General features: G+C 38.8%; 1 protein-coding gene and 1 non-coding gene across 8 annotated transcripts in view; one reads left to right on the forward strand and one right to left on the reverse strand.

Annotated features, from left to right (window-relative positions):
* Positions 1-21,270, forward strand: part of POLK (DNA polymerase kappa) — an 88,558-nt gene that overhangs the window by 7,128 nt on the left and 60,160 nt on the right. For 2 of the 7 annotated variants that reach the window (XM_078004881.1, XM_078004884.1), the window contains exon 2: positions 799-913. The exons of 4 other annotated variants lie outside the window; for them this stretch is intronic. The gene's annotated coding sequence lies outside the window, so the exon portion shown is untranslated. Of the gene's footprint in view, positions 1-798; positions 914-18,105; positions 18,214-21,270 lie in introns of those variants that run through there. One more of the 7 variants, XM_078004882.1, reaches the window with a different exon arrangement.
* LOC114679138 (U7 small nuclear RNA) lies at positions 13,720-13,780 on the reverse strand. The gene has a single exon (XR_003730816.1). It is a non-coding gene; the product is annotated as a U7 small nuclear RNA (small nuclear RNA).

Consider the following 21,270-nt stretch of genomic DNA (forward strand, 5'->3'; position numbering starts at 1 on the left):
TTAGGCACACACCACCAAGCCCAGCCAACCCAGGTATTGTTGTGCTTCCCAGGCTGGTACTCAAACACTTGGCTTCAAACAAGGTCCTTCCGCCTTGACCTCTCGAAGTGCTGGGATTATAGGCATGAGCCACCTTGCCCTGCCAGGAACAAGTCATTTGATTTGAACTTGCTTGAAATTAAATCAAACAATTAATTAATTAATTTTTTGTATTGTTTCCGAGGTTCCTCTTGTTAATGATTTCAAGTTTTTTTCCATTGTGGTTACAAAAGATATGTGATATGATTTCTACTTCATTGACTTTGTTGAGACTTGTTTTGTGGCCTAAGATGTGGTCTGTTCTGGAGAATGTTCCATATGCTGATGAAAAGGTTGTCTGTTCTGCAGCAGTTGGGTGAGATTTTTTTTGTCAATTAGGCCTATTTGGTCTAGTTTAACTCCCCTGTTTCTTTGTTGATTCTTTGTCTGTATGATTTGTCCTTTCCTGAGAGTAGGGTGTTGAAGTCTCCCTACTATTATTATATTGTACTCTCTCTCTCCCTTTGTGTCTCTCAATATTTGCTTTATAGACTTGAGTATTCTGGTATTGGGTGCTTAGATATTATTAATTGTTATATCCTTTTGCTGAATTGACCTGTTTATCATAATATAGTGACCTTCTTGGTCACTTTTTGGAGTCTTTGACTTATAGTCATATTTTATTTGATGTGTTAACTATTCCTGTTCTTTTCTGGTTTCCCCTTGCGTGGAATATCTTTTTCCATTCCTTCACTTACAGTGTTATATGTGTCTTTGTAGGTGAAGTGGATTTCTTGTGGGCATTGTATGATTTGGTCTTTCTTCTTTATCCAGTCAGCTACTCTGTGTCTTCTAATTGGAGACTTGAGTTCATTTACATTCAGTGTTAATATTGGTAAGTAAGAACTTATTATTGCCATTTTGTTGCTTGTTTTCTGGTTCTTTTGTACTTCTCTCTTTTCCTTTGTGTGTTCTTTTGTGGTTAAGTGATTTTCTCTGATAGTATGTTTTAATTAATTGCCGTTTATTTTTAGTGTATCTATTATAGGTTTTTGCACTGTGGTTACCATGAGGTTTATTAAAAAGTTTTAGAGTTATGACAAGTTATTTTAAAACAATGAAAACTTATCTTAGATAACGAAGAAAAAAATAGAAACTAACAAAGAAAGAAACTTAAAAACTTCTACACTTTAGCTTCATCGCCCCTAAATTTTGACTTTTTATTGTCTCAACTTACCTATTTTTATATTGCCTATCTCTTAACAGGTTGCTGTAGCTACTATTGTTTTTAACAAGTTTGTCTTTTAGACTTCATACTAGAATTATGAGAGGACCAACAACAATTATAGTATTAGAATATCCTGGGTTTGTCTGTGTACTTACTTTTACCAGTGCATTTATTTTATTTTTGTTTTCAGAGACAGGGTCTTGCCTCTTCACCCAGGCTGGAGTGCAGTGACATAATCATAGCTCACTGTAGTCTTGAACTCCTGGCTCAAATGATTCTCCCAACTTAGCCTCCTAAGTATCTGGGACGATAGGCATTTGCCACCATGCTCAGGTAATTAGAAAAAAGAAATTTTTTTAGAGATAAGGTCTTATGATGTTGCCCAGGATAGTCTTAAACTCCTAGCCTCAGTCAGTCCTCTGTTGACTCAGCTTTCTAGGTAGCTCGTATTACAGGCATGAACCACAGTGCCTGTAATAGACTAGCAGTGGGTTTTATACCTTTAAATGTTTTCTTTTTGCACATTTTTTTTTCTCTGAGATTGAAGAGCTCCCTTTAGTATTTCTTGTAAAATGAGTCTGGTGATGGTGAATTTTCTCAGTGCTTGTTTGTCTAGGAAAGTCTATCTTTCTTTTTTTGTAGTTGAAGGATAGATTTGCTGAATATAATATTCTTGAATGGCAGTTTTTTCTTTCAGCACTTTGAAAATGTCATCCGCACTCCCTCCTGGCTTATTTGGTTCCCATTGAGGAGTCTGTTGCCAAACAAATTGAAGCTCCTTTATATGTTACTTGCTTCTTTTAACTTGCTACTGTTAAGATCCTCTCTTTGTCCTTGACATTTGAGAGTTTGATTATTACATGCCTTGGGGTAGTTTTATTTAGGTCAAATCTGTTTGGTGTTCTCTGGCCTGAATATTGATAATTTTTCTTAGATTTTGGGAGGCTTTATTTTTTTGAATAAACTTTCTACTCCTGCTCTTGCTTAGCTCCTTGAATACCAGTAATTCTTAGATTTGCTCTTTTGAGGTGATTTTCTGTATCTTCTAGGCAATCTTCATTCCTTTTTATTATTTTTTTTCCTCATCTATGTGTTTTAAAATAGCCTGTCTTCTAGCTCACTGATTGTTTTTTCTGATTGATCCACTATGTTGTTGAGAGCCTCTAATGATTTTTTTAGTTCAGCAAACATATTTCTCAGTTCCACCAAGATTTGTTTGATTTTTTATTGTTTCAAACTCTGATAATTTTCTCTGATACATTTCTAAATTTATTTTTTGTGTTATTTTGGATGTCACCGAGTTTCCATAAAATCACTATTTTGTATTCATGGTCCAAGAGTTCACGAATCACTGTCTCATTAGGGTTAGTCACTGGTTCCTTGCTTTGTCCATTTGAGGAGATCATGGTTTGCTGTTGTTTCTTTTGGATGTAAATCTGTGTCTTTGCACTGAAACATTATTTGCTTATTTTAGACTTCTCTGACTAGTTTGGTTTTTATTGGACATGTTTGCTTAGAGATTCTTTGTAACTTACCTGTTGAATTTCTTTCTTTTTCTTTTTTTTTTTTTTCTGCTACGTCACTCTGCCTCTTTTTTGGCACTAGATGGAGCCTTGATTCCAGGTTTGCCTCTAGCCTAGTAAAGGATCAGATTGCTGCCTGTTAGGATTTGAGGAGGTCCCGAAGGTGATATCTCAGCAGTGTAGAAAGGCTGGCTAGGGGTTTGTACCCAGGGGACCTGTGGAACGTACCTCCTGCCTAGTGGTCCTGCCGAACAAGTACTCTGATTTGGTGTCTCCTTTGACTAAGTTAAAAGAGCAGAGTTTCCAAGACTGGGAGTGATAGTCCTCCCTTCCCCCTCTGTCTCTGAGTGTCCTCAGGGCTATCTTTCCCTTTGCATACTTATGATGCTTCCCATGGGTTGAGTCAGCGACCCCATGGGCCACCAGGACCCCAAGATGGTGAGGGAAACTGGTTGTCTACTTCAGTCTCACTTTTTCCAGTTTAGACACTGTGAGTCAGGGAAATTTTCCACATACTTGGTGTCAGGCAGGTTGTGGGAAGGGGTGTCATAGATACTGAATTCTGATTCTTTTTATGGCTGCTTGGAGTTTTTTTCACTTTTTTGTGTCCCTTGGAACCGTTTGATCTACAAATTGAGTTATGGGATATTGCTAGCAATAATCTCAGCACCATATATTTGTTTTTGGTTTTCGCTAGTGAGGGAATGAAGCCAGCTTACTTCTACTTACCGTTTGGAACCCAAAACTGGTTTCAGAACTCTTAATGGTGTTAATAAAAGCCACTGAAAAGAAGACTGCAAAAATGAGGTTTCTATGCTTTTCTGCTTTCAAAGATGTTATACTGTGGAAAACAATATGAGAGCTGAAATATGATATAAAAATGATTTCCTATTGGATCATCTTTTTAGGTGATTCCATTTTATTTTTTAATTATTTTATTTTTAGCATATCTCCCAAGAAATAATTCATGAGTAATGGTTAAATAAACCCTAGGATGATGAAATACTAAAATACAGAGCATAGGAAAAACAGGATCCCTAAGATTCTGTTATGCATTTTAAATTAATAAAGAGGATGAATACATTCAGATAGTAATTGTAGGATAGAATCAGTTTTATTCTTTAAAAAAAAAAAAGAATCCTTTTTTCTTTGGAAAACTTCTAAGAAATATGATATATTAATGTTTACAAATAAAGTTGCTCAAAGAAGAAACTCAGAAATAAAAGACCCTGGTGGTATATAAGGGCTAGTGTAACTACATTCTTCAATTTTATTTTACAACCAAACCTGAGTTGGTTTATATTTCCTTCCCCATCTCAGGGTTAGCTGTTGTAATTCATTACAAAATAAGAATAATTTGCCTAAATAAGATACTCTTTATCTTAAAGGTCAAAGCACATCGTAATATACTGCTAGTTGATTTATCTTTGTCCAATCTAGTAAATTTTTTTGCATTACAAAATAGAAAATATTATATATGAGTGTATTTATTAAATACTTATCCATTGGGATATCTAAATGTCATTTTAGTTAGAAATACCTAAAATATTAAAATCATTTTTCAGGTTTCCATATAAAAAAGGTATGTCTGTCATGTAGATCACACCATAGAAATCAGTTCGTAGTAGAACCATACTGTGTAAATTGCAATCTAAGAGAATTACCAAGAACCAAAGTAAAGTCAAGGGGATCAATGACTAATATGCAGTAATATTTACCGTAGCCCTCATGCAGATATGTGAAAAGATGTGTAAAGTTAAGAAATACCTGTAAACTCCAGATACAAAGGCTTTCTGCAAACAAAGACCTTTGCTTCTTTCTAGGGATTATTGCTAGTTTTATTGTGGAATGAGAACCCAAACTGTTTTGTGATTAAGTTAAACAGGTACATGATTCAAGGTAGGTTTTGTAGGTTATGTTCTTGAAAGAAGGCCTGGGAATTTTTAAAGCCTTGGAAAGCCTTGGTTGTTTTTTTTGTTTGTTTGTTTTTGCTTTTTTGTTTTTCACTAAAGAGTGTTTTTTGAAAACTAGAAAACAATTTAAAATATGCATAATGAGGATTCTGGGGAGGTGAGGAAGGCATCTATGTTGCATGTCAGAGACAGATAAAACTTTAAGATTGTAGGCTGGGCGCCATGGCTTAAAACTGTAATCCCAGCACTTTGCGGGCCGAGGCAGGCAGATTACCTGTGGTCAGGAGTTCAAGACCACCCTGACCAACATGGTGAAACCCTGTCTCTAATAAAAATACAAAAATTAGCTGGGTGTGCTTTCGGGCGCCTGTAATCCCAGCTACTCAGGAGGCTGAGGCAGGAGAATCACTTGAAACCAGGAGGTGGAGGTTTCAATGAGCCAAGATTGCGCCACTGCATTCCAGCCTGGGTGACAAGAGTGAGACTCCATCTCAAAAAAAAAAAAAAAAAACCTTTCAGATTGTAAAAAGGGCAGATAAGAGGAAGCAGGAATAGGAGGAGGTTCTCATAGAGAATACGAGAACCTGTTTTATCTCTGTACTTTGAAGATAGGGGTGGACAGTTCACTGAACAGGTTTAAATCTAGGAACTGAGTCAGTTCCAGGTGCCTCCCTTAAATACTTGAGGGTTGAATGACTGTGTTAACCCATCTGAAACCAACCTAGGATTAAAATTTTAGAAGAGACTGGAGTTTAATTGACTGCTCTCCTCGCTTTGGATCTTGGAGAAGTCAGTGCTGTCAGCAAACATCTGTTTAAACATGTGGAATAGCTGCACTTTGGAGAGCAAAAGTTATTTTAGTACTTTAGGAATATGAAGTAAATTATGTATAAGTTTATTTGCTTTTAAATTTTTGAGAAACTTCTTCTTCCAGTAGGGAGAAGTAAGCTGCACATGACTGAAAACCTAGAAAAAAAATACAAACATCAGTTACTTGTGGGGTCTGGAACAAAAAGCAGATAGATTTTGGAAGGTATCAAACTTTGACAAAGCATCCCTTACAGAGTGAGATTCTCATTCTTTGCAGCTTTGCCTTGAGGGCAGACACAGTATGGCACAACTAATGTTCCACTAGGAAGCCCCTCATTATTCTGTCCAAAAGAACCAGGGAAAGGGGGCCAGTGCTACCAAAGAGTAGGGAAGGAACCCAAGAGAAGAGAGAGCCAGAGAATGGAAATTCTAAATGCCATATAAAAGCTTCACCTGACTTTCTGACTGGCATAGTCTACATGCATGCCCAGGGCAAATTGAAAGCAATCTGAACTGAGATCTGAGTCTCTCTCCTCACCAGACATAGAGAGTTTTCAGTTAGGGTTTATTTGCCTGCTAAAACAAAAATATTAACACTCTTCAGAAAGATTAACCAGAATCCAGAGTTCTTACAACATAGCATTTACAATATCCAGGATACAATTACTTGATATATGAGCCAGGGAAATGTGAACTATTTTCAAAGAAAAGACAAGTCAATAGATGATAACCCCAAGATGATCCAGATGTTGGAACTATCTGACAAAGACTTTAACCCAACTATTAAAACTGTGCTTAATGAAGTAAAGAAATATGTTTGTATCACTAAAAAGAAAGGAAATCTCAGCAAAAAAGATAATATAAAAAATCAAATGGAAACTGTAGAACTAAGAAATACAGTATCTGAAATCAAAATGATGTTACTAGATGGACTTAATAGCAGAATGGAAATGACAGAGGAATTGGTCTGTCAGTTTGAAGATAGCAATACAAAATAACCAATATGAAGAAGAGTAAGGGAAAAGATTAAAAAAAAACAACAGAAAAGGAAACTCAGGTACCTGTGGAACAATAGCAAAGGAGTAATAACAGGAGTAACAGGTAATTGAACCTCCAAAGGGAGATGAGAGAGAGATTAAAGGAAGAAGAAGAAACAATCATAATGGCCACAACTGTCTCAAAAAGGGAAAACATACATAGAGGAACAACAATTTCAGTGATCATGGCCTTAGCAGAAATAATGGAGGCTAGAAAACAGTGGAGCAACATCTTTAAAGTACTGAAAGAAAAAAAAAAACTGTCGATTCAATTCTAAATCTGATGAAAATATCTTTTGAGAATGAAGATAAAACTGGCATCTTAGGCGTAGTTGTATATTTGGCATACTGATTAAGAATGCGGGCTTCAGAGACAGAATCTGGATTTGAGTTTCAGCCTGAGTACCTCTTGTGATCATGGGCGAATTATACAAATTCTCTAACCTCAATTTCCTTATGTGTTAAAGATACTTTAATGAAATATCTAAACTAATGAGTAATCATGAGTAGCAATGAGAGGATGCTTCCTAAGCACTTAGTATCTGCTTGGCAAATGGTAAATTGTTGGAAAACATTAGTTACCATTTATATATGCCTGTTTTTAGCTTTCATAGTAAATATAACCAACCTTTATAGAATTTCGTATTTTCTATTTTTATCTATTTCATTTTTGTTCAACTTTAGAGAGGTTGGCTCTATCTTGAAAAGGGAAGGGCGAGACTCCGTCTCTTTAAAAAAAACTAGGCGGGCGAGGTGGCGGGCGCCTGTAGTCCCAGCTACTCCGGAGGCTGAGGCAGGAGAATGGCGCAAACCCGGGAGGCGGAGCTTGCAGTGAGCTGAGATCCGGTCACTGCACTCCAGCCCGGGCTACAGAGCAAGACTCCGTCTCAAAAAAAAAAAAAAAAAAGAAAAAAGGGAAGAAACCACTGACAGTATTGTAAAAGAGAAATCACTTTTACTACTGCTTTGACTTCAGCAAAAACAAAATTTAGGAAGCTCTTATTTTCAGAAAAGGAAATGAGAGGGGACATTTTTCTGTCTTAGAAAACAATACCCTCAGCACCTAATTAATAAGATTTTTGCTATGTAAATTAAGCGTTATCCAGTCATTCTTTGTCCCATTTGGTGCCCTTTTGTTTGGTTTGTCTCCTTATTTCTTTTCTTTTTCAATATTTTTCATGGTATTTTAAAATGATAATTTAAACAGTTGGAGATAAACTTCTGATTTAATGTGACTTTTTTTTTTTTTTTTTTTGGAGACAGTCTTGCTCTGTTGCCCAGGCTGGAGTGCAGTGGTGCCATCTTGGCTCACTGCAACCTCCGCCTCCCAGGTTTAAGTGATTCTCATGCCTCAGCCTCCTGAGTAGCTGGGATTACAGATGTGCAACACCACACCCAGCTAATTTTTGTATTTTTAGTAGAGACGTGTTTTGCCATGTTGGCCAGGCTGGTCTCGAACTCCTGGCCTCAAGTGATCCACCTGCCTCAGCCTCCCAAAGTGTTGGGGATATGGGCATGAGCCACCGCACCTGGCTTAATGTGAATATTTTAATACCTAAAACCATTTATTTTCCTTTGAAGTAAAAGATAGAGGTATCTAAAATAGATAAAGAGAGTCAGCTAGGTATGTGGAGTTTATCTCTCAGTCTGATTGGAGTTTTAATGTTCATAAGCATAAACCATAAGATACCCCTTTTGACTTTGTTTCTGTATTTGATATGAATGGTAGTGAAGGATATTGTGTATTAAATTTGGCTTTTAAATATAATTCATTACATAAAAAAGTCTCCAAGGAGGTTATGCTTTGTTTTATTCCTTCTAAAAATAATTATATAATCAAACATGTTTTTTTTTAATTCCAGTTGTTGGAAATCTTAAGATGTTGTTTTGGCCAGGTGCAATGGTTCACACCCCTAATCTCAGCACTTTGGGAGGGCAAGGCAGGAGGATTGCTTGAGCCCAGGAGTTCTAGAGCAGCCTGGGCATGTGAGACACTGTCTCTGCAAAAAAATAAAATAAAATTAGCTAGTTTTGGTGGTACACACCTGTGGTCCCAGCTACTTGAGAGGCTGAGGTGGCAGGATTGTGTGACTGTACTCCAGCCTGGGTGACAGAGTGAGACACTGTCTCAAAAAATATTTTTTTATATATATATATACACACACACACACATATATATACATGTGTATGTGTATATATATGTAGTTTTATTCTTAGATCAACTATTTGGACTTTGCTGTTGACATACATACCTGCTTTTCTTCTCTTAACCTGGTAGTTTTGCTTTCACTTAAATTTTTAATTCTTTTTATAAGGTATCTCAAAATCTTTTTGGAAAGGAATAGATAACCAGGCAGGCTGATAGGTAAGAAGACCACTTAAGTGTTAAAGAATTCCTTGTGTATTCCTTAAAATATCTGTCTTATTAAGACCAGTGCCTAAAAATGTATGGGCACAGATATTCATCACAGCATTTTTTATAATAGAGAAAAATTAGAAACAACCTAACTGCTGTCATTAAGGAGCTGTTATATAAAATATAGTTCAACCATACAGTGTAATACTGCACAGCCATTAAAAGTAATATTAGAATATTGGTACTGTCAGACAAAGATTTTGAAGCACGAAGTTAAAGTTCAACCATCCCCAAATGGCCAAACTAAATTCAGATACCCAGACACATCATGATGGCATGGAAAATTTCCTTTCATACAGTCTTAAATAAAGAACACAGACTGCAAAACGATATGTGGGATGAAATCAACTATGTCTAAAATGTATAGATTACACACTTATACTCCATATAAGTAGAAAAAATATGGAAGAAAAAATGATTCTATAGTTCCATAATTATTTAAATAAAAATAATTCTATGATTAAGAGGGGGAAAAAGGTTACAAAGCAGTATGAATAGCAATGATGTCATTTTTGTATAAAATATGTGAGGAAATAGACATAGAAGAAAGTAATGAAGTATCCCAAAATATTATATTAATGATCATTCTCTCTGGATTGTTGCATGATATATTTATTATCTTTGTTTCCCTTTTATGCATTCTGATATAAAATTTTTTTGTAGCAAACATGAACTTTTATAATTGGAATAAACATTGATGCTATATTAGAATTAGAGTGTGTTGGAGCATGGTGTCTCATGTCTGTAATTCCAGCACTTTGAAAGGCCTAGGCAGGAGGATCACATGAGGCCAGGAGTTCGAGACCAGTTTGGGCAACATAGCAAGAACTCCACTCTACCAAAAAAAAAAAAAAAAAAATTCAGGCAAGGTGGCACATACATGTAGTCCTACCTGCTCTGGAGGCTGAGTCAGAAGGATCACTTGAGCCCAGAAGTTTGAGGTTACAGTGAGCTATGATTGTGCCACTGCACTCCAACCTGGGCAACAAAGCAAGATCCTGTCTCTTAAACAAAAATAGAGAGAATATAATGAAATAGATATTATAAAATATAAAGTTATGTATTTTCATTACATTAAGTGAATATAGTTATCCCTTGATATCCATGGGGGATTGGCTCCCGGACCTCCCACAGACACCAAAATCCATGAATGCTCAAGCCCCTGATATAAAATGGCATAGCATTTATATATAACCTTTATATAGTCTTCCATAGACTTTAAATCATCTGTAGATTCTTTAGAATACCCAATTGTGTTAGTCCATTTGCATTGCTTTAAAGGAATATCTGAGACTGGGTAATTTATAAAGAAAAGAGATTCATTTTGACTCATGGTTCTGCAGGCTATATAGGAAGCATGGGGCCAGCATCCGCTCTTGGTGAGGGCCTCAGGAAACTTCCAATCATGGTAGAAGGCAAAGGGGAGGCAGGCACATTACATGGAAAGAGCAGGAGCAAAAGAGAGAGGGGGAAGGTGCCACACTTTTTTTAACAACCAAATCTCTTGTGAACTCTGAACTCAGAGCAAGAACTCACTTATTAACACAAGGAGGGCACTAAGCCATTCATGAGGGTCATAGGTCATGACCTACCCCCATGACCCACCCCCGTGACCTAAACACCTCCCACTAGGCCCCACTCCAACATTGGGGATCACATTTCAACATGAGATTTGGAGAGGAACACACACAAACCATGGATGCATGGTTTGGATGCTATATAAGTAATTGTTATACTGTTACATAGTATATGCTATACAAATAGTTGTAAATGCGGTATAAATAGTTGTTATACTATTGTTTAGAGAATAAGGACAAGGAAAAATGTCTGCACATGTTCAGTACAGATTAAAAAAATTTTTTTTTATATACAGTGTGTTGAATACACAGATGTGGAACCCATGGATATGAAAGGCCAAGTACACAGATTATAATCTTGTAATATATATATAAACATATCAAAATGTATACTGGAGTATGTAGAGATCTTTTAGATTGAAATAGTGTAAAAAAATACTTAATACATTTCAATTATATAAGTACATACATATAATTGAGTATAAACGTATACACATAGATGAAATTGTACCCTTCATATCCAGTCTTAACGTTCCAGGAGATACAACAGAACTATCAGCACAAATTTTGCAGTAAATCTTAGTTCACTCAAATTCACATGAAATGGCTAAGAACAATAAAAACTTACTTTTTATGAATAATGCTTTCCCTTTACTTTCCCTTTTCCTTTAAGTAGAAATATAGGGCCCTATTTTCTTGATAGTTGATTTTTCAGTTTTTAGGTTAGGTAATGTCTGGAGAAAATAAGCCGTTTTAGATGCCATGATTATTGAAGAAATTATCCTCTGGATTACTGGGAAGATCTCCAGTTGATCCCAAATGTGTTTTTCTTTATGTTTCTCACATTTCAGGGTATTCAAAAAGCTGAATCTATTTGTATTTCTCCTCTATATCGATGATCTTCGTTTCTATCCATATTCTGAATTCTGTCTCTGACATTTCAGCCTAGTTAAGAACCATTGCCTGGGAACTAGTGGGTTGTTTGGAGGTAAGAGGACACTCTGGCTTTTTGAGTTGCTAGAGTTCTTGTGCTGGTTCTTTCTCATTTGTGTGGGCTGATGTTCCTTCAGTTTTTGATGTTGCTGTCCTTTGGATGGATTTTTTTGCTCTTCTCTTCTTTGATGCCCTTGGGGATTTGATTATGATATAAGGTGGATTCAGTTGACGAGCTTTGATTCTAGTCTGTTCCTGGGTCTTGGAGGAGCGCCCTCTGATTACTTTCTCTGTGCCTGCATTTTTTGGGGGGGTGTTCTGGTCCACAGAGCTTCCTCAGTCAGGGTCCTCAGTTGGCAGAGAGGCTGCATTCTTGCCACATCAGCCCTAATCTACTATCTGTGTGCTTCCTGGGGAAGCATGGGGTTGTGCCTGCCCGCAGAGTTCAGGTGGAAGTGGGAACCCTGGATTAGAAGTTCTAGTAGTTGTGGCCCATCTGGCTATAAGAGGCAGGGTGGGTAGAATTGCCTGCTCTGCTATCTGGTTGTTTCCATGGCAAAAAGAGGCTGCACCCCTTGGCACATTCAGGCAGAAGCAGGACCACTGGTCCAGAAGCTAAAGCAGGCATGGCTCACCTGGCTACCAGTGGTGGGGGTGGGTGGAGGCACCCACCCTGCCCCCTGGGTGTTTGCTGGGACAATAGGAGGCTGTGCCCATCAGTTGAGTTCCCACAGACGCAGGACCCCTGGGCCGGAAGCTCTAGCATGTGTTGCACCCCAGCTGCCAGAGGCAGGGATGGGCAGGGTGGCATGCTTTCTTGTCTGGGTGTTTACTGGGACAACAGGAAACTGCACCCTCCTGCTGAGTTCACACAGATGTGGAGCCCCTGGGCTGGAAGTTCTCACAAGCATTGCTGGCCTGACTGCCAGTGACAGGGGCGGGTAGGGTCATGTAATTTGCTGTCCCGGTGTTTCTTGGGATGACAGGAAGCTGCGTCCTTCAGCTGAGTTCACACAGAAACAGGACTGCTGGGCTAGAAGCTCTAGCAAGCATTGCCTGCCTGGCTACCTGTGGCAAGGGTAGGTGGAGTGGCCAGCCAAATTCTGGCTGAAGCAGGACCACTGGGCTGGAGACTGTTGCTGAGCCCCATCCAGCAAGGAGTAGTGGAGAAATACTGCTTTCAGGCACTGCAGTGGCGGCCTCTACTGGGGCTATAACACTGGTGCTGATCTGCTCCAGAGCCCAAGGCTTATAGGGGTCCACTTGGACTTCAGAGTTGCCTCCACCAAACATCCCAGTGGCTCTCTGCCTCAGTCTGGAAGCGTGGGGATGGGGGGCACAGGGTGGCCAGGGGGAATCTCCCATTCCCAGTCTTGCACAGGTCCCTGTGGAAAGTGTGAATCCCCCTGGGGGCTCTCACTTACCCTTTCAGGTGTGGTTCTCCTGACTCTGTGCTCAGCCCAGACAAGCTGGTGCCCAGCTTCATTCCTCTGTGCTCTCTGTGTTCCCCTGCTGCCTCGATAGATCCCAACATTGTTTCTCAGATGATCAGTCTGCAGGGTCAGTGTTCACTAGCCCTTTTGCTTATTCTCTGTGAGAGCAGTGCACATGAGCTGCTTTTAGTCTGCCATCTTGGCCCCACTAACCTAACCCATTTTTAGATGTTACATTCCATCACTTCTACTTCTGCTATATTCTATTTGTTAGAAACAGGTCACTTAATTACACATTATGACATTAGTTTGTTGTGTCTTTTGTGCTTTCCTAGCATCTGTGAAGTATTATTGAAAGTAATTATTTTAGTAGTGTTAGGAAATGTATATTTTATAATAACTATTTTAGTAGTGTTAGAAAATGTATATTTGCAGTTCAAATTTTATTTTTTAGTGTACTTTGTAGTATAGAAATAAGTACTTCATATGCTGGCAATTACCGTTAACATTTTATGAATTTTCATAATGCTATGTATACCATGTGCACATTTTTTAAGCCTTCTTAAAATAAACAGCATATTTAGATCTCATTAATTTAAAAAAAGTTACTGGTAAGTCTAGACTGCTTTTTATTTTATGAAAAAAATTAAGCTAACATAAACCACATATTGTGATAGTTTGATGAACTAATCTAGCTCGGTGTTTTGCAATATTTTTTAACCCATGCTTTCTTTCATAAACCTTCCATTAGTGTTTTTTGAAACGTCAAAAAAAAATTACTGAATGCAAACCAAGTTATAGTATCTCAGAGGAGAGAGAGATATCATCTCATCAAGCTTTCTGGTGAAGACCGGAATACCTGTTAGACAAATTCTGAAAAACTGTAACACTCATCTCATCAATTGAGAATAATTATTTTTACTAATTTAGTGTAAATCCCAGATGCTGTTGTTTATTATCAGATGCTTTTTATATAATATATGTTTCAGTGGTTCTATTATTTATTTATTTATTTATTTATTTATTTATTTTTGAGATGGAGTTGTGCCCTTGTTGCCTAGGCTGGAATGCAGCAGTGCGATCTCAGCTCACTGCAACCTCCACTTCCCGAGTTCAAGCAGTTCTCCTGCCTCAGCATCCTGAGTAGCTGGGATTACAGGGTACGCCACCATGCCCAGCCAGTTTTTTATATTTTTAGTAAAGGTGGGGTTTCATCATGTTGGCCAGGCTGGTCTCAAACTCCTGATCTCAGGTGATTCACCCACCTCAGCCTCCCAAAGTGCAGGGATTATAGGTGTGAGCCAACGTGCCCGGCTGTTTAAGTGTATTTTTATAGTGTAGTTATTTGTTAATAATAGTTTCCAAATGGACTGTCAATATTTTAAAAGTAAAGCTCTTTTTAACAGTGTAATCTTAAAAGAAAAAAAGATTATTAAGGATTTTTTTTTCTTCAAGTTATTGGGCAGGGGGAAGGTATGTGATTATGTTTCTAAGTCATTTTGGCTTAATCACTCCAAGACCACAACCTCTTGCTGATGTTTTTTAATCATGTTTGGCAAGTCCCAAAGCAGTGTTTTTGGGATGTTTAATTTTTTTTGTTTTTGGTATTTAGGCATGTATGATATGACTAGGAAGAAAATAGAATAATGATTTTCAGAGCTTATTTGCTGTGGAAACCATCTTTTAAAATTCATCAGTAGTAAACAACTGTTATTGGCAGTCTTTGAGTTGGTAACAATCGCAATGTATGTTAGTGTTCACACAAGTATTTCTTTTTCTGTTTCTTTTCTTTTTTTGAGAAAGAGTGTCTCTGTCACCCAGACTGGAATGCAATGGCACTATCATGGTTTACTGCAGCCTAGACCTACTAGGCCTGAGAGATGATCCTACTTCAGCCTCCTAAGTAGCTGGGACAGCCAAGCTACTCTTTAAATTTTTTTTGTAGAGACAGGGGTCTCACAGTGTTGCCCAGGCTGGTCTCAAAACCCTGGGCTCAAGCAATCCTCCCACCTCGGCCCCCCAAAGGGCTGGGATTATAGGCATAAGCCACCACACCCTACTCACATAAATATTTCGAAGGAATTTGGAGAATCAAATAAATGAAGTTTACTATGAGCTTTCCCTTTTTTGTAGGTTACCCATTTATTCTTTTAAATTAGTGATAGAATACATATGAAAAAATTATAGAAGAGCTGTAGAGTAACATTAGTAGAACAGAGATATAGGGAAATACTTGAGATTTTTATCTAAAATTTCATTTGAACGGGGTTATGTTGCTAAGGAGTTTTAAACCCCTGCCATACACTATTAGAGCTGTAAGAAAACTAAAAAGTCAGGAGCAGTGGATCAAGAAACAATATCACGGTTAGAAGGCAGAAGAAACTTAGGAGCAGTTTGGCAAAGGGGACAATTGAAAGGATCATTTTTCCAGGACAGGAAAATAATAATAGCTTACACAACTCTTTTTGATTTTATTAGATATTTTCCTTCCAATAGTGTGGAGTGTAGTGTAGAGATAAATAGCACAGTATCTCAATTTCTTATTTGTAGTGTAACCCTACCCTATTATCCTGGCTTCTGTTGTAATTTGTTTTTTTTGTTTTGTTTTGTTTTTTTGAGACAGAGTCTCGCTCTGTGCCCAGGCTGGAGTGCAGTGGCCGGATCTCAGCTCACTGCAAGCTCCGCCTCCCAGGTTCACGCCATTCTCCTGCCTCAGCCTCCCGAGTAGCTGGGACTACAGGCGCCCGCCACCACGCCCGGCTAGCTTTTTGTATTTTTAGTAGAGACGGGGTTTCACCATGTTAGCCAGGATGGTCTCGATCTCCTGACCTCGTGATCCGCCCGTTTCGGCCTCCCAAAGTGCTGGGATTACAGGCTTGAGCCACCGCGCCCGGCCTGTTTTTTTTTTTTTTTTTTTTTTTTTTTAGAAGACACAGGCTTCGTCGCCCTGTCTCTTAAAAAGTCTTGCTCTGCCGCCCAGGCTGGAGTGCAGTGGCATAATCATGGCTCACCATGGCCTCGAACTCCTGGGCTCAAGTGATCCTCCTGTCTCAGCCTCCCGAGGAGCTGGGACTACAGGCACATGTCAACACATCTGGCTGTTTTTTTGTGTAGACAGGGTCTCAGGATGTTGCCCATGCTGGTCTTGAGTTCTTAACCTGAAATGATCCTTCCATCGTGGCCTCCCAAAGTGCTGTAATCACAACCCTGAGCCAGGAGAAATGTTTTCTCCTTTTCTAAGGACATTAGTATGAACTGTCCCTTAAGACCTGTGCACTTCAATGAAACAAAATTAGTCTGTTTAGCATCACTTTTATATAGATAGATATTTTTGCCTATAACTAGCGCCCAAAGAAACTCCCAGCCTATCTCCTTCATGTTGATCAACATTCCAAGAAACAATCAACTCCTATAAGATAAAAAGTTAGATTTTCACACTTATTAAATGTCTTGAGTATGTTTATTTCTGAGTTAAAGTTTTCATTGTTAAAGAACCTGGAAGGCTTTTTATAAAATATGCACCTCATCATCCAAATAGAAACTTAAAAACTTGGAGGCTGGGCACAGTGGCTCACGCCTGTAATCCCAGCACTTTAGGAGACTGAGGTGGGCGGATCACCTGAGGTCAGGAGTTTGAGACCAGCCTGAACAACATGGAGAAACCCCGTCTCTACTAAAAATACAAAATTAGCCATGCCTGGTGGCGCATGCCTGTAATCCCAGCTCCCCAGCTACTCGGGAGGCTGAGGCAGGAGAATCGCTTGAACCTGGGAGGCAGAGGTTGCTGTGAGCCAATATTGTGCCATTGCTCTCCAGCCTGGGCAACAAGACCGAAACTCCGTCTTCTGTCTCAGAAAAAAAAAAAAAGCTTGGGGCTTGGGGAATTTACCTTTGAATTGACACTGTAGGTAATATGTTTATATCAGAATATTATTCATCCTGTCAAAATAAGATAATTTCCGCTTACTGTTCTATAAGAATGAATTTAATGTCTTTAGGATGAAGTAGAGTATAGGTTTTTAAATTTCCCTCTGTCCCATTCTTCTTCATTAGAACCAATTAAATGAATTTTAAAAAGGAGAAAGGCAATACATACATGGTAGAAGAGAATACATGCATGGTTCTCAGAAGGCAGGCCTTCTGTCTCTGGTGAGAAACTTGAGTTTTCTTTTAGCGTATATACTCTTGGTTTAGGATCTGTGGGGTTTCATATTTCTTTCTCTCAGTAACACATGTAAATGAGAAAATCATTCAAATCCAGTTTAAAATATTTTTGAAAGATTTTTCCTCGTATTTTGCAAAAAATATTTAAAGCTAAAAATTCAAAGTTGCACCTATACTTTCATTTTTGTCATATAAAAATTGTGGCCATATGGTTTCAGTGTATGTTTTCATGTATCTGTGTGTAAAATAATTGGAGAACATGGAAAAATAATCTGTTAAAGTCTTGAAATTGTGATTTTTTATTTTCTTGAAATTTAAAAAAGTATTTTTACAGTAAATGAAAATGAAAACGGAAATTTTAAAGTAGATCATATAAGGTGTATTGGTTTGAAAATTACTACTTTAATGTAGAGTAATATCCCCAATTCAATTCATTGTATTTAAATTTATAGAGAATAACATGAACATTTAATCACAGTCTGAAATTTTGTGCCGGGTGCTTAATCTGTTCAAAGTATTAAATATTTGAATATTTGGGAGATTTAAAATAGTATATGTCCTTAAGGTATATAAAGGTTTTCTGAGGAAATTATTACATTTGGTTATTTACAGTATATTAGAAATAGGAAACAAGCTCCACCTAGGAACTTACTCTAGTTTAGCTTTCTGTATTCCTCTCTCTCTCTCTCTCTGTTTCTCTCTCTCTCTCTCTCCCCCCCACCTCCCTTTCCCCCATCGCCTTTCTCCTCCCCTTGTCTCTTACTACTTTTGGTATATTTTGCATATTTTCTGGTAGATTAATTCCAGATGACTTTGATCACAGTGTGATATTTTTTATATAGCTTCGTTTACCTCTTACAGGTGGGAAGGAACCCTACCACACTAAAACTTTTTCCTTAGAATTCCTTCTTAAAAATTCTAAGTTTCCATCTTTATTACTACAAAAAGCAAAAGTTTGCCTTACGTGTGTGTGTGTGTGTGTGTGTGTGTGTGTGTATATATTTTTTTTTTTTTTTTTTTTGAGACAGAGTCTTACTCTGTTGCCTAGGCTACAGTACAGTGATGTGATCTTGGCTCACTGCAACCTGGCTCACTGCAACTGCCACTTCCTGGTTTCAAGCACTTCTCCTGCCTCAGCCTCCCAAGTAGCTGGGATTACAGGTACCTGCCACTGCGCCCAGCTAATTTTTATGTTTTTAGTAGAGATAGGGATTCACCATATTGGCCACGCTGGTCTCGAACCCCTGACCTTGTTCTTCTTTGTTTCATTCCTTTTTTTTTTTTTTTTTTTTTTTTTGAGAGAGAGAGTCTCGCTCTGTGGCCCAGGCTGGAGTACAGTGGCATGATCTCAGTTCACTGCAACCTCTGCCTCCCAGGCTCCAGGGATTCTCCTGCCTCAGCCTACCTAGTAGCTGGGACTACAGGTGTGCACCACCACACCCAGCTAATGTTTGTATTTTTAGTAGACGTGGGGTTTCTCTATGTTGGCCAGGCTGATCTTGAACTCCTGACCTCAGGTGATCCACCCACCTCGGCCTCCCAAAGTGCTGGGATTACAGGCGTGAGCCACCACGCCCAACCTTATTTGTTTGTTTATTTACTTATGTATTTATTTATTTATTTTTGAGATGGAGTCTTGCTCTGGCCCAGGCTGGAGTGCAGTGGTGTAGTCTCGGCCCACAGAAGCCTCTGCCTCCCGGGTTCAAGCAATTCTCCTGTCTCAGCCTCCTGAGTAGATGGGACTACAGGCATGTGCCACCATACCCAGCAAATTTTGTATTTTTAGTAGAGAGGGTTTCACCATGTTGGCCAGGCTGGTCTCAAACTCCTGACTTCAGGTGATCCACCCACCTCGGCCTCCCAAAGTGCTGGGATTATAGGCATGAGTCACTGCTCCCAGCTGTGCCTTATATTTTTAACTAGTAACCTGAATAAATTCAAGGTGATTTTGAAAGCAGAGCTCACAGGATTTCCTGATAGTTTGGATGTGGGTGTATGAGAAAGAGAGGGGTCAAGGATGACTCCTGGGTTATTTACATGAGCAACTGGAATAGATTAGAGTTGCCCTCAGTGGATACCAGGAAGGCTGTAAATGGAGCTGGTTGGAGGGGATGGAGGCAGATGAAAAGATTACTTTTGGACATGTTAAACTTGAAATGTCAAACAGGTATTTGGACTGGTGCTATAAACCTGTAAGTCATTGGCATGTGGATGATAGTCAACATATGCCTATGAAACTGGACAAAAGTTTCATGATAATTAGGTATCAATAAGCAGGAAGGTAGCAAAAAACTAACTCTACCTATCTCACAATTTTGCCTTGTCCCAGGATTGCCCATAGTCCAGTTCTTTTGACTCAAGCACCAAAACCAACTCTTAGAGGTTTTTTTTGTTTGTTTGGTTGGTTTGGTTCTTTTGAGGCAGTTTCCTGCTCTGTTGCCCTGGCCGAAGTGCAGTGGCATGACCATGGCTTACTGTAGCCTTGACCTCCCATGCTCAAGTGAAACTCCAAACTCAGCCTTCCAAGTAGCTTGGACTACAGGTGCACATCACTACACCTGGCTAATTTTTTACTTTTATTTTTGTAGACATGGAGTCTCACTGTGTTACCAGGGCTGGTGTTGAACTCCTGGGCTTAACCAGTCCTCCTGCCTTGGCCTCACAAAATGCTAAGATTACAGTCATGAGATGCTGTACCCGGTCTCTCCTCAAGAGTTTTTTGGCTAAGCAATTAATATATCATATGTAAAGAGTAGGCATTCAATAATATTTCTTTTCCATTTATACATTTCATCATTTAAAGGGCAAGGCAGCCAGGAGTTGTGGCATGTGCCTTCAGTCTCAGCTATTTGGGAGGCTGATGAGAGAGGATCTCTTGAGCCCAGGAATTCAAGTCCAGCCTGGGCAACCCACCCCTGTCTCTAAAAAACAACAGCCAGGTGCAGTGGCTCAGGCCTGTAATCCCAGCTCTTTGGGAGACTGGGGCAGACGGATCACTTGAGTAGTTCGAGACCAGCCTGGCTAACATGACGAAACCCCATCTTTACTAAAAATACAAAAATTAACCAGGCGTGGTGGTGTGCGCCTGTAGTTCAAGCTTCTTGGGAAGACTTCTTGGGAGACTGAGGCAGAGAAACACTTGAACCTAGGAGGTGGAGGTTGCAGTGAGCTGAGATCACACCACTGCACTCCAGCGTGGGTGACAGAGTGAGACTTCATCTCTGAATGAATAAATGAATGAATGAATGAATGAATGAGTGAATGTGAATAACAACAATGACAAACCCAGAAACATATGGGCAAGACAGCTTAAATGTAGGATGTTTGCATTTAGCCATTTCACTCTCTAGTAGTGAAGGTATGGTGAAATTGTGACTGAATTACATTCACCTGCTTTACTAGAAACTGACAAGTAATTGGATTAATGAAGCGTAAGGCAAAATGTAGAGTAATATTAGCTCAGTGTGATAGTTGAAGGGAAAAAATTCAAATGATAACAAAAAACCAACCTATATTCCCCCTGGGCACTACGAAACAACATCTGTACCAGTGGTTCCTATGCTTTGGGACACATTGAAATTACCTGGGCATCTCTTTAAAATACTCCTATCTGGCTACTACTCCCAGACCTTCTGATTTATTTGGTATGGGAGGACCGTTGGCGTCACAGCTCTCCAGGTGGGCCTAATGTGCAGCAAAGTTTGAGAACTACCATGATGTATACTTTTTTTCCTAGTGGAACTACCACTAATAGGCACAGTAATCAGAGTCCCTTCCAAAATTCTTTTTATTCTTTGCCAGTGCCAAAAAAAGAAGCAACATTGTTAAGGGAAGATCCTCAAGGCAGAGTAGAGTAAATTGGCGCCCTCTCTAAATCATGCAAATAAGTCACAATTGTAATTTATTTTAGATTCATGACAACTGTTCACCTGGCCACTTATTTATAGTATACGTGATCCCCAAATCGGAGGCAACTGTAATGTCATGGAGTGCATCAGAGTTGAAGTAAGAAGGCTTGCATTCAACTCCCAGTTCTTCCACTTACTAACAGTTATGATGGCAATTCATTCAATCTTGCTGAAGTTCTCATTTTTTTCTCCCTAATATGAAAATAACCAGATCTGTTTTGCATGGTTGTAAATATCTTTAAAAGCTAAGGTATGTGAAGGTAAACTACAAAGTATGTAAAGATATTAAAGATTTATTATTTGAAAGGAT

The sequence above is a fragment of the Macaca mulatta genome, chromosome 6 (genome assembly GCF_049350105.2).
Source record: "Macaca mulatta isolate MMU2019108-1 chromosome 6, T2T-MMU8v2.0, whole genome shotgun sequence".
Classification (NCBI taxonomy): Eukaryota; Metazoa; Chordata; class Mammalia; order Primates; family Cercopithecidae; genus Macaca; species Macaca mulatta.